The sequence below is a fragment of the Lissotriton vulgaris genome, chromosome 12 (assembly GCF_964263255.1).
Source record: "Lissotriton vulgaris chromosome 12, aLisVul1.2, whole genome shotgun sequence".
Taxonomy (NCBI): Eukaryota; Metazoa; Chordata; class Amphibia; order Caudata; family Salamandridae; genus Lissotriton; species Lissotriton vulgaris.
Window position 1 is genome coordinate 12,043,734 of NC_141700.1, and position 12,406 is coordinate 12,056,139.

Below are 12,406 nucleotides of genomic sequence, written 5' to 3' on the forward strand. Positions count from 1 at the left end.
CTGTAGACCACACACAGGCGCCGATGCAAACCCAGCTTCCACTGGTGCAGGAGATGAGTGACTCCCTCACATGCAATGGATACAGACAGCAGTGGCATGTGCTCTGTATGATCGCCCTGGTGCAGGAGAGGACCCCCTCACGTGCAATGGATACAGGCAGCATGGCATGTGCTCTGTATGATCGCCCTGGTGCAGGAGAGGACCCCCTCACGTGCAATGGATACAGGCGGCCATGGCATGTGTTCTGTATGATCGCCCTGGTGCAGGAGAGGACCCCCTCACGTGCAATGGATACAGGCGGCCATGGCATGTGCTCTGTATGATCGCCCTGGTGTAGGAGATTACCTCCTCACGTGCAATGGATGCAGGCAGCATGGCATGTGCTCTGTATGATTGCCCTGGTGCAGGAGAGGACCCCCTCACGTGCAATGGATACAGGCAGCATTGTATGTGCTCTGTATGATCGCCCTGGTGAAGGAGATGACCCCCTCGCGTGCAATGGATACAGGCGGCCATGGCATGTGTTCTGTATGATCGCCCTGGTGCAGGAGAGGACCCCCTCATGTGCAATGGATACAGGCAGCATGGCATGTGCTCTGTATGATCGACCCGGTGCAGGAGGTGAGTGACCCCTTCACGTGCAATGGATACAGGCAGCCGTGGCGTGTGCTCTGTATGATCGCCCTGGTGCAGGAGGTGAGTGACTCCCTCACATGCAATGGATACAGGCAGCATGGCATGTGCTCTGTATGATCGCCCTGGTGCAGGAGTGGACACCCTCACGTGCAATGGATACAGGCAGCATGGCATGTGCTCTGTATGATCGCCCTGGTGCAGGAGGTGAGTGACTCCCTCACATGCAATGGATACAGGCAGCATGGCATGTGCTCTGTATGATCACCGTGGTGCAAGAGATGACCCCCTCACATGCACTGGATACAGGCAGCATGGCATGTGCTCTGTATGATTGCCCTGGTGCAGGAGTGGACCCCCTCATGTGCAATGGATACAGGCAGCATGGCATGTGCTCTGTATGATCGCCCTGGTGCAGGAGAGGACCCCCTCACGTGCAATGGATACAGGCAGCATGGCATGTGTTCTGTATGATCGCCCTGGTGCAGGTGAGTGACCCCCCCTCATGTGCAATGGATACAGGCAGCAGTGGCATGTGTTCTGTATGATCGCCCTGGTGCAGGAGGTGAGTGACTCCCTCACATGCAATGGATACAGGCAGCATGGCATGTGCTCTGTATGATCGCCCTGGTGCAGGAGGTGAGTGACTCCCTCACGTGCAATGGATACAGGTGGCCATGGCATGTGTTCTGTATGATCGCCCTGGTGCAGGAGGTGAGTGACTCCCTCACATGCAATGGATACAGGCGGCCATGGCATGTGTTCTGTATGATCGCCTTGGTGCAGGAGAGGACCCCCTCATGTGCAATGGATACAGGCAGCATGGCATGTGCTCTGTATGATCGCCCTGGTGCAGGAGGTGAGTGACTCCCTCACGTGCAATGGATACAGGCGGCCATGGCATGTGTTCTGTATGATCGCCCTGGTGCACGAGGTGAGTGACTCCCTCACATGCAATAGATACAGGCGGCCATGGCATGTGTTCTGTATGATCGCCCTGGTGCAGGAGAGGACCCCCTCATGTGCAATGGATACAGGAAGCATGGCATGTGCTCTGTATGATCGCCCTGGTGCAGGAGGTGAGTGACTCCCTCACGTGCAATGGATACAGGCGGCCATGGCATGTGTTCTGTATGATCGCCCTGGTGCACGAGGTGAGTGACTCCCTCACATGCAATGGATACAGGCGGCCATGGCATGTGTTCTGTATGATCGCCCTGGTGCAGGAGGTGAGTGACTCCCTCACATGCAATGGATACAGGCGGCCATGGCATGTGTTCTGTATGATCGCCCTGGTGCAGGTGAGTGACCCCCCTCATGTGCAATGGATACAGGCAGCAGTGGCATGTGTTCTGTATGATCGCCCTGGTGCAGGAGGTGAGTGACCCCCTCACGTGCAATGGATACAGGCAGCATGGCATGTGCTCTGTATGATCGCCCTGGTGCAGGAGTGGACACCCTCACGTGCAATGGATACAGGCAGCATGGCATGTGCTCTGTATGATCGCCCTGGTGCAGGAGGTGAGTGACTCCCTCACATGCAATGGATACAGGCAGCATGGCATGTGCTCTGTATGATCACCGTGGTGCAAGAGATGACCCCCTCACATGCACTGGATACAGGCAGCATGGCATGTGCTCTGTATGATTGCCCTGGTGCAGGAGTGGACCCCCTCATGTGCAATGGATACAGGCAGCATGGCATGTGCTCTGTATGATCGCCCTGGTGCAGGAGAGGACCCCCTCACGTGCAATGGATACAGGCAGCCATGGCATGTGTTCTGTATGATCGCCCTGGTGCAGGTGAGTGACCCCCCCTCATGTGCAATGGATACAGGCAGCAGTGGCATGTGTTCTGTATGATCGCCCTGGTGCAGGAGGTGAGTGACCCCCTCACGTGCAATGGATACAGGCAGTAGTGGCATGAGCTCTGTATGATCGCCCTGGTGCAGGAGGTGAGTGACTCCCTCACATGCAATGGATACAGGCAGCATGGCATGGGCTCTGTATGATCGCCCTGGTGCAGGAGGTGAGTGACTCCCTCACGTGCAATGGATACAGGTGGCCATGGCATGTGTTCTGTATGATCGCCCTGGTGCAGGAGGTGAGTGACTCCCTCACATGCAATGGATACAGGCGGCCATGGCATGTGTTCTGTATGATCGCCTTGGTGCAGGAGAGGACCCCCTCATGTGCAATGGATACAGGCAGCATGGCATGTGCTCTGTATGATCGCCCTGGTGCAGGAGGTGAGTGACTCCCTCACGTGCAATGGATACAGGCGGCCATGGCATGTGTTCTGTATGATCGCCCTGGTGCACGAGGTGAGTGACTCCCTCACATGCAATAGATACAGGCGGCCATGGCATGTGTTCTGTATGATCGCCCTGGTGCAGGAGAGGACCCCCTCATGTGCAATGGATACAGGAAGCATGGCATGTGCTCTGTATGATCGCCCTGGTGCAGGAGGTGAGTGACTCCCTCACGTGCAATGGATACAGGCGGCCATGGCATGTGTTCTGTATGATCGCCCTGGTGCACGAGGTGAGTGACTCCCTCACATGCAATGGATACAGGCGGCCATGGCATGTGTTCTGTATGATCGCCCTGGTGCAGGAGGTGAGTGACTCCCTCACATGCAATGGATACAGGCGGCCATGGCATGTGTTCTGTATGATCGCCCTGGTGCAGGTGAGTGACCCCCCTCATGTGCAATGGATACAGGCAGCAGTGGCATGTGTTCTGTATGATCGCCCTGGTGCAGGAGGTGAGTGACCCCCTCACGTGCAATGGATACAGGCAGCAGTGGCATGAGCTCTGTATGATCGCCCTGGTGCAGGAGGTGAGTGACTCCCTCACATGCAATGGATACAGGCAGCATGGCATGTGCTCTGTATGATCGCCCTGGTGCAGGAGGTGAGTGACTCCCTCACGTGCAATGGATACAGGCGGCCATGGCATGTGTTCTGTATGATCGCCCTGGTGCAGGAGGTGAGTGACTCCCTCACATGCAATGGATACAGGCGGCAATGGCATGTGTTCTGTATGATCGCCTTGGTGCAGGAGAGGACCCCCTCATGTGCAATGGATACAGGCAGCATGGCATGTGCTCTGTATGATCGCCCTGGTGCAGGAGGTGAGTGACTCCCTGATGTGCAATGGATACAGGCGGCCATGGCATGTGTTCTGTATGATCGCCCTGGTGCACGAGGTGAGTGACTCCCTCACATACAATGGATACAGGCGGCCATGGCATGTGTTCTGTATGATCGCCCTGGTGCAGGAGAGGACCCCCTCATGTGCAATGGATACAGGCAGCATGGCATGTGCTCTGTATGATCGCCCTGGTGCAGGAGGTGAGTGACTCCCTCACGTGCAATGGATACAGGCGGCCATGGCATGTGTTCTGTATGATCGCCCTGGTGCACGAGGTGAGTGACTCCCTCACATGCAATGGATACAGGCGGCCATGGCATGTGTTCTGTATGATCGCCCTGGTGCAGGAGGTGAGTGACTCCCTCACATGCAATGGATACAGGCGGCCATGGCATGTGCTCTGTATGATCGCCCTGGTGCAGGAGGTGAGTGACTCCCTCACATGCAATGGATACAGGCAGCATGGCATGTGCTCTGTATGATCGCCCTGGTGCAGGAGGTGAGTGACCCCCTCACATGCAATGGATACGGCGGCCATGGCATGTGCTCTGTATGGTCGCCCTGGTGCAGGAGGTGAGTGACACCCTCACATGCAATGGATACAGACAGCAGTGGTATGTGCTCTGTATGGTCGCTATGGTGCAGGAGGTGAGTGACCCCCTCACGTGCAATGGATACAGGCGACCCTGGCATGTGCTCTGTATGATCGCCCTAGTGCAGGAGATGAGTGACACCCTCACATGCAATGGATACAGGCAGCATGGCATGTGCTCTGTATGATCGCCCTGGTGCAGGAGAGGACCCCCTCACGTGCAATGGATACAGGCAGCATGGCATGTGCTCTGTATGATCACCCTGGTGCAGGAGAAGACCCCCTCACGTGCAATGGATACAGGCAGCATGGCATGTGCTCTGTATGATCACCCTGGTGCAGCAGGTGAGTGACTCCCTCACGTGCAATGGATACAGGCAGCATGGCATGTGTTCTGTATGATCGCCCTGGTGTAGCAGGTGAGTGACCCCCTCATGTGCAATGGATACAGGCAGCATGGCATGTGTTCTGTATGATCGCCCTGGTGCAGGTGAGTGACCCCCCTCATGTGCAATGGATACAGGCAGCATGGCATGTGCTCTGTATGATCGCCCTGGTGCAGGAGGTGAGTGACTCCCTCACATCCAATGGATACAGGCAGCAGTGGCATGTGCTCTGTATGGTCGCCCTGGTGCAGGAGGTGAGTGACCCCCTCACGTGCAATGGATACAGGCAGCCGTGGCATGTGCTCTGTATGATGGCCCTGGTGTAGCAGGTGAGTGACCCCTCACGTGCAATGGATACAGGCTGCATGGCATGTGCTCTGTATGGTCGCCCTGGTGCAGGAGGTGAGTGACTCCCTCACATGCAATGGATACAGGCAGCATTGCATGTGCTCTGTATGGTCGCACTGGTGCAGGAGGTGAGTGACCCCCTCACGTGCAATGGATACAGGCAGCCGTGGCGTGTGCTCTGTATGATCGCCCTGGTGCAGGAGGTGAGTGACTCCCTCACATGCAATGGATACAGGCAGCCGTGGCGTGTGCTCTGTATGATTGCCCTGGTGCAGGAGGTGAGTGACTCCCTCACATGCAATGGATACAGGCAGCAGTGGCATGTGCTCTGTATGATCGTCCTGGTGTAGGAGATGATCCCCTCACGTGCAATGGATACAGGCAGCATTGCATGTGCTCTGTATGGTCGCCCTGGTGCAGGAGGTGAGTGACTCCCTCACATGCAATGGATACAGGCAGCATTGCATGTGCTCTGTATGATCGCCCTGGTGCAGGAGGTGAGTGACTCCCTCACGTGCAATGGATACAGGCGGCCATGGCATGTGCTCTGTATGATCGCCTTGGTGCAGGAGGTGAGTGACTCCCTCACATGCAATGGATACAGGCGGCCATGGCATGTGTTCTGTATGATCGCCCTGGTGCAGGAGAGGACCCCCTCATGTGCAATGGATACAGGCAGCATGGCATGTGCTCTGTATGATTGCCCTGGTGCAGGAGGTGAGTGACCCCCTCACATGCAATGGATATAGGCGGCCATGGCATGTGCTCTGTATGATCGCCCTGGTGTAGGAGGTGAGTGACCCCCTCACATGCAATGGATACAGGCGGCCATGGCATGTGCTCTGTATGATCGCCCTGGTGCAGGAGGTGAGTGACCCCCTCACATGCAATGGATACAGGCGGCCATGGCATGTGCTCTGTATGATCGCCCTGGTGCAGGAGAGGACCCCCTCACGTGCAATGGATACAGGCAGCAGTGGCATGTGCTCTGTATGATCACCCTGGTGCAGGAGGTGAGTGACCCCCTCACATGCAATGGATACAGGCAGCATGGCATGTGCTCTGTATGATCGCCCTGGTGCAGGAGGTGAGTGACCCCCTCACGTGTAATGGATACAGGCAGCCGTGGCGTGTGCTCTGTATGATCGACCTGGTGCAGGAGGTGAGTGACTCCCTCACGTGCAATGGATACAGGCAGCCGTGGCGTGTGCTCTGTATGATCGCCCTGGTGCAGGAGGTGAGTGACTCCCTCACATGCAATGGATACAGGCAGCATGGCATGTGTTCTGTATGATTGCCCTGGTGCTGGTGGTGAGTGACCACCTCACGTGCAATGGATACAGGCAGCATGGCATGTGTTCTGTATGATCGCCCTGGTGCAGGAGGTGAGTGACCCCCTCACGTGCAATGGATACAGGCAGCACGGCATGTGTTCTGTATGATCACCCTGGTGCAGGTGAGTGACCCCCCTCATGTGCAATAGATACAGGCAGCATGGCATGTGCTCTGTATGATCGCCCTGGTGCAGGAGGTGAGTGACCCCCTCACGTGCAATGGATACAGGCAGCATGGCATGTGCTCTGTATGGTCGCCCTGGTGCAGGAGATGAGTGACTCCCTCACATGCAATGGATACAGACAGCAGTGGCATGTGCTCTGTATGATCGCCCTGGCGCAGGAGAGTACCCCCTCATATGCAATGGATACAGGCAGCATGGCATGTGTTCTGTATGATCGCCCTGGTGCAGGAGGTGAGTGACCCCCTCACGTGCAATGGATACAGGCAGCATGGCATGTGCTCTGTATGATCACCGTGGTGCAGGAGATTACCCCCTCACGTGCAATGGATACAGGCAGCATGGCATGTGCTCTGTATGATCGCCCTGGTGCAGGAGTGGACCCCTCATGTGCAATGGATACAGGCAGCATGGCATGTGCTCTGTATGATCACTGTGGTGCAGGAGATGACCCCCTCACGTGCAATGGATACAGGCAGCATGGCATGTGTTCTGTATGATCGCCCTGGTGCAGGAGAGGACCCCCTCACGGGCAATGGATACAGGCAGCATGGCATGTGCTCCGTATGATCACCGTGGTGTAACAGGTGAGTGACCCCCTCATGTGCAATGGATACAGGCAGCATGGCATGTGCTCTGTTTGATCGCCCTGGTGCAGGAGAGGACCCCCTCACGTGCAATGGATACAGGCAGCATGGCATGTGCTCGGTATGATCGCCCTGGTGCAGGAGAGGACCCCATCACGTGCAATGAATACAGGCAGCATGGCATGTGCTCTGTATGATCACCCTGGTGCAGGAGTGGACCCCTCATGTGCAATGGATACAGGCGGCCATGGCATGTGTTCTGTATGATCGCCCTGGTGCAGGAGGTGAGTGACCCCCTCACGTGCAATGGATACAGGCAGCATGGCATGTGTTCTGTATGATCACCCTGGTGTAGCAGGTGAGTGACCCCCTCATGTGCAATGGATACAGGCAGCATGGCATGTGTTCTGTATGATCACCCTGGTGCAGGTGAGTGACCCCCCTCATGTGCAATAGATACAGGCAGCCGTGGCATGTGCTCTGTATGATCGCCCTGGTGCAGGAGAGGACCCCCTCACGTGCAATGGATGCAGGCAGCATGGCATGTGCTCTGTATGATCGTCCTGGTGCAGGAGTGGACCACCTCACGTGCAATGGATACAGGCAGCCATGGCATGTGCTCTGTATGATCGCCCTGGTGCAGGAGTTGACCACCTCACGTGCAATGGATACAGGCAGCATGGCATGTGTTCTGTATGATCGCCCTGGTGCAGGAGAGGACCCCCTCACGTGCAATGGATGCAGGCAGCATGGCATGTGCTCTGTATGATCGCCCTGGTGCAGGAGTGGACCCCTCACGTGCAATGGATACAGGCGGCCATGGCATGTGTTCTGTATGATCGCCCTGGTGCAGGAGAGGACCCCCTCACGTGCAATGGATGCAGGCAGCAGTGGCATGTGCTCCGTATGATCGCCCTGGTGCAGGAGATGACCCCCTCACATGCAATGGATACAGGCAGCATGGCATGTGTTCTGTATGATCGCCCTGGTGCAGGAGAGGGCCCCCTCATGTGCAATGGATACAGGCGGCCGTGGCATGTGCTCTGTATGATCACTGTGGTGTAGCAGGTGAGTGACCTCCTCATGTGCAATGGTTACAGGTAGCCTGCATGTGTTCTGTATGATCGCCCTGGTGCAGGAGAGGACCCCCTCATGTGCAATGGATACAGGCAGCCGTGGCATGTGCTCTGTATGATCGACCCGGTGCAGGAGGTGAGTGACCCCCTCACGTGCAATGGTTACAGGTAGCCTGGCATGTGCTCTGTATGATCACCGTGGTGCAGGAGATGACCCCCTCACGTGCAATGGATACAGCAGCATGGCATGTGCTCTGTATGATCGCCCTGGTGCAGGAGGCGAGTGACCCCCTCATGTGCAATGGATACAGGCGGCCGTGGCATGTGCTCTGTATGATCGACCCGGTGCAGGAGGTGAGTGACCCCCTCACGTGCAATGGTTACAGGTAGCCTGGCATGTGCTCTGTATGATCACCGTGGTGCAGGAGATGACCCCCTCACGTGCAATGGATACAGCAGCATGGCATGTGCTCTGTATGATCGCCCTGGTGCAGGAGGTGAGTGACCCCCTCACGTGCAATGGATACAGGCAGCATGGCATGTGCTCTGTATGATCACCGTGGTGCAGGAGATTACCCCCTCACGTGCAATGGATACAGGCAGCATGGCATGTGCTCTGTATGATCGCCCTGGTGCAGGAGTGGACCCCTCATGTGCAATGGATACAGGCGGCCGTGGCATGTGCTCTGTATGATCACTGTGGTGCAGGAGATGACCCCCTCACGTGCAATGAATACAGGCAGCATGGCATGTGTTCTGTATGATCGCCCTGGTGCAGGAGAGGACCCCCTCACGGGCAATGGATACAGGCAGCATGGCATGTGCTCCGTATGATCACCGTGGTGTAACAGGTGAGTGACCCCCTCATGTGCAATGGATACAGGCAGCATGGCATGTGCTCTGTTTGATCGCCCTGGTGCAGGAGAGGACCCCCTCACGTGCAATGGATACAGGCAGCATGGCATATGCTCGGTATGATCGCCCTGGTGCAGGAGAGGACCCCATCACGTGCAATGAATACAGGCAGCATGACATGTGCTCTGTATGATCACCCTGGTGCAGGAGTGGACCCCTCATGTGCAATGGATACAGGCGGCCATGGCATGTGTTCTGTATGATCGCCCTGGTGCAGGAGGTGAGTGACCCCCTCACGTGCAATGGATACAGGCAGCATGGCATGTGTTCTGTATGATCGCCCTGGTGTAGCAGGTGAGTGACCCCCTCACGTGCAATGGATGCAGGCAGCATGGCATGTGTTCTGTATGATCACCCTGGTGCAGGTGAGTGACCCCCCTCATGTGCAATGGATACAGGCAGCATGGCATGTGTTCTGTATGATCACCCTGGTGCAGGTGAGTGACCCCCCTCATGTGCAATGGATACAGGCAGCTGTGGCATGTGCTCTGTATGATCGCCCTGGTGCAGGAGTTGACCACCTCACGTGCAATGGATACAGGCAGCATGGCATGTGTTCTGTATGATCGCCCTGGTGCAGGAGAGGACCCCCTCACGTGCAATGGATGCAGGCAGCATGGCATGTGCTCTGTATGATCGCCCTGGTGCAGGAGTGGACCCCTCACGTGCAATGGATACAGGCAGCATGGCATGTGTTCTGTATGATCGCCCTGGTGCAGGAGGTGAGTGACCCCCTCACGTGCAATGGATACAGACAGCAGTGGCATGTGCTGTGTATGATCGCCCTGGTGCAGGAGAGGACCCCCTCACGTGCAATGGATGCAGGCAGCATGGCATGTGCTCTGTATGATCGCCCTGGTGCAGGAGTGGACCCCTCACGTGCAATGGATACAGGCGGCCATGGCATGTGTTCTGTATGATCGCCCTGGTGCAGGAGATGACCCCCTCACGTGCAATGGATGCAGGCAGCATGGCATGTGTTCTGTATGATCGCCCTGGTGCAGGAGATGACCCCCTCACATGCAATGGATGCAGGCAGCATGGCATGTGCTCTGTATGATCGCCCTGGTGCAGGAGATGACCCCCTCACGTGCAATGGATGCAGGCAGCATGGCATGTGTTCTGTATGATCGCCCTGGTGCAGGAGATGACCCCCTCACGTGCAATGGATGCAGGCAGCAGTGGCATGTGCTCCGTATGATCGCCCTGGTGCAGGAGTGGACCCCTCATGTGCAATGGATACAGGCAGCCGTGGCATGTGCTCGGTATGATCGCCCTGGTGCAGGAGGTGAGTGACCCCCTCACGTGCAATGGTTACAGGTAGCCTGGCATGTGCTCTGTATGATCGCACTGGTGCAGGAGAGGACCCCCTCATGTGCAATGGATACAGGCAGCCGTGGCATGTGCTCGGTATGATCGCCCTGGTGCAGGAGGTGAGTGACCCCCTCACGTGCAATGGTTACAGGTAGCCTGGCATGTGCTCTGTATGATCACCGTGGTGCAGGAGATGACCCCCTCACGTGCAATGGATACAGCAGCATGGCATGTGCTCTGTATGATCGCCCTGGTGCAGGAGGTGAGTGACCCCCTCACGTGCAATGGTTACAGGTAGCCTGGCATGTGCTCTGTATGATCGCCCTGGTGCAGGCGAGTGACTCCCTCACGTGCAATGGATACAGGCAGCATGGCATGTGTTCTGTATGATCGCCTTGGTGCAGGAGAGGACCCCCTCATGTGCAATGGATACAGGCAGCATGGCATGTGCTCTGTATGATCGCCCTGGTGCAGGAGTGGACCCCCTCATGTGCAATGGATACAGGCGGCCATGGCATGTGCTCTGTATGATCACCGTGGTGCAGGAGTGGACCCCCTCACGTGCAATGGATACAGGCAGCATGGCATGTGCTCCGTATGATCCCGCTCGCACCGCAGGCGCGTGACCCCCAGCATGGCGATGCTGTCAGTATTGGGTTCTCCCCAGGGGTGAGGCGGGGACTCATACTTTCGGAGGAGAGACGCGGCCATTCTGGGTTCTTTCTTAAGATGGTGCGTGGACTCTTTCTAAATCTGCAGAGCTCCGGATGCTTTGGGGTGGAAGCCGAGATTCCGTTTCCATGGCAACAGATACAGTTGTCAGATACACCGGCACCCTAATCAGGCGCCTCGTCAGCAATCTGGGCGCTTCTGGGAACAGGAGGGGAACCGAGTGGAGATAGCGCTGGTATCTAGAGGGGGCAGAGGGTAGGGGCACCCCCTCGAGGCAGGCCCTCCGGGGCCCGCTGCTGAGAGTGCATTCATGGGCAGGCGATCTCTGGCCACTGATAGGAAACACGATGTCTTTACCCACAAAAGCAGAATCTAGGAGACAAAAAAACTTCCAGGCCAAGGGTCCACCCTCGAGGGCTGGTGTGGTCTTACTCAAGGTGACATGTGCCGCCTTCTCCCACCGGGCATGGAGGGAGGCAGTGGGTCTCCATCCCTAGGTGATGGGTCCGGCCCATCCCAGGCCTACGGAGCCCTCTGTGGGGGCCGGAAACATCCACAGCCCCCGGGGTGTCCTCACTCCCCCGCTGCTCAATGTTACACTGGTCCCCAGGCCTTTGGAGAGAGCCAGTCCTTCCAAGGGCACCAGTCTTGCAGGTGTGGTTTAGTTCCAGACAGCACAGTCCAGCACCACAGTCCAGCACCACAGACCAGCACCACAGACCAGCCACCACAGACCAGCACCTTAAACCTCTCAGTACAGACCAGTACCACAAACCAGCACCACAGACCAGCCAGCACAGACCAGCACCACAGACCAGCACCACAGACAAGCCACCACAGACCAGCACCACAGACCAGCACCACAGACCAGCCAGCACAGACCAGCACCACAGACCAGCACCACAGACCAGCACCATAGACCACTCAGTACAGACCAGCACCACAGACCAGCACCACAGACCAACCAGCACAGACCAGCACCACAGACAGCACCATAGACCACTCAGTACAGACCAGCACCACAGACCAGCACCACAGACCAGCTCCACAGACCAGCTCCACAGACCAGCCACCACAGACCAGCACCACAGACCAGCACCACAGACAGGCCACCACAGACCAGCACCACAGACCAGCACCACAGACCAGCACCACAGACCAGCAGCTCAGACCAGCACCACAGACCAGCACCACAGACCAGCACCACAGAC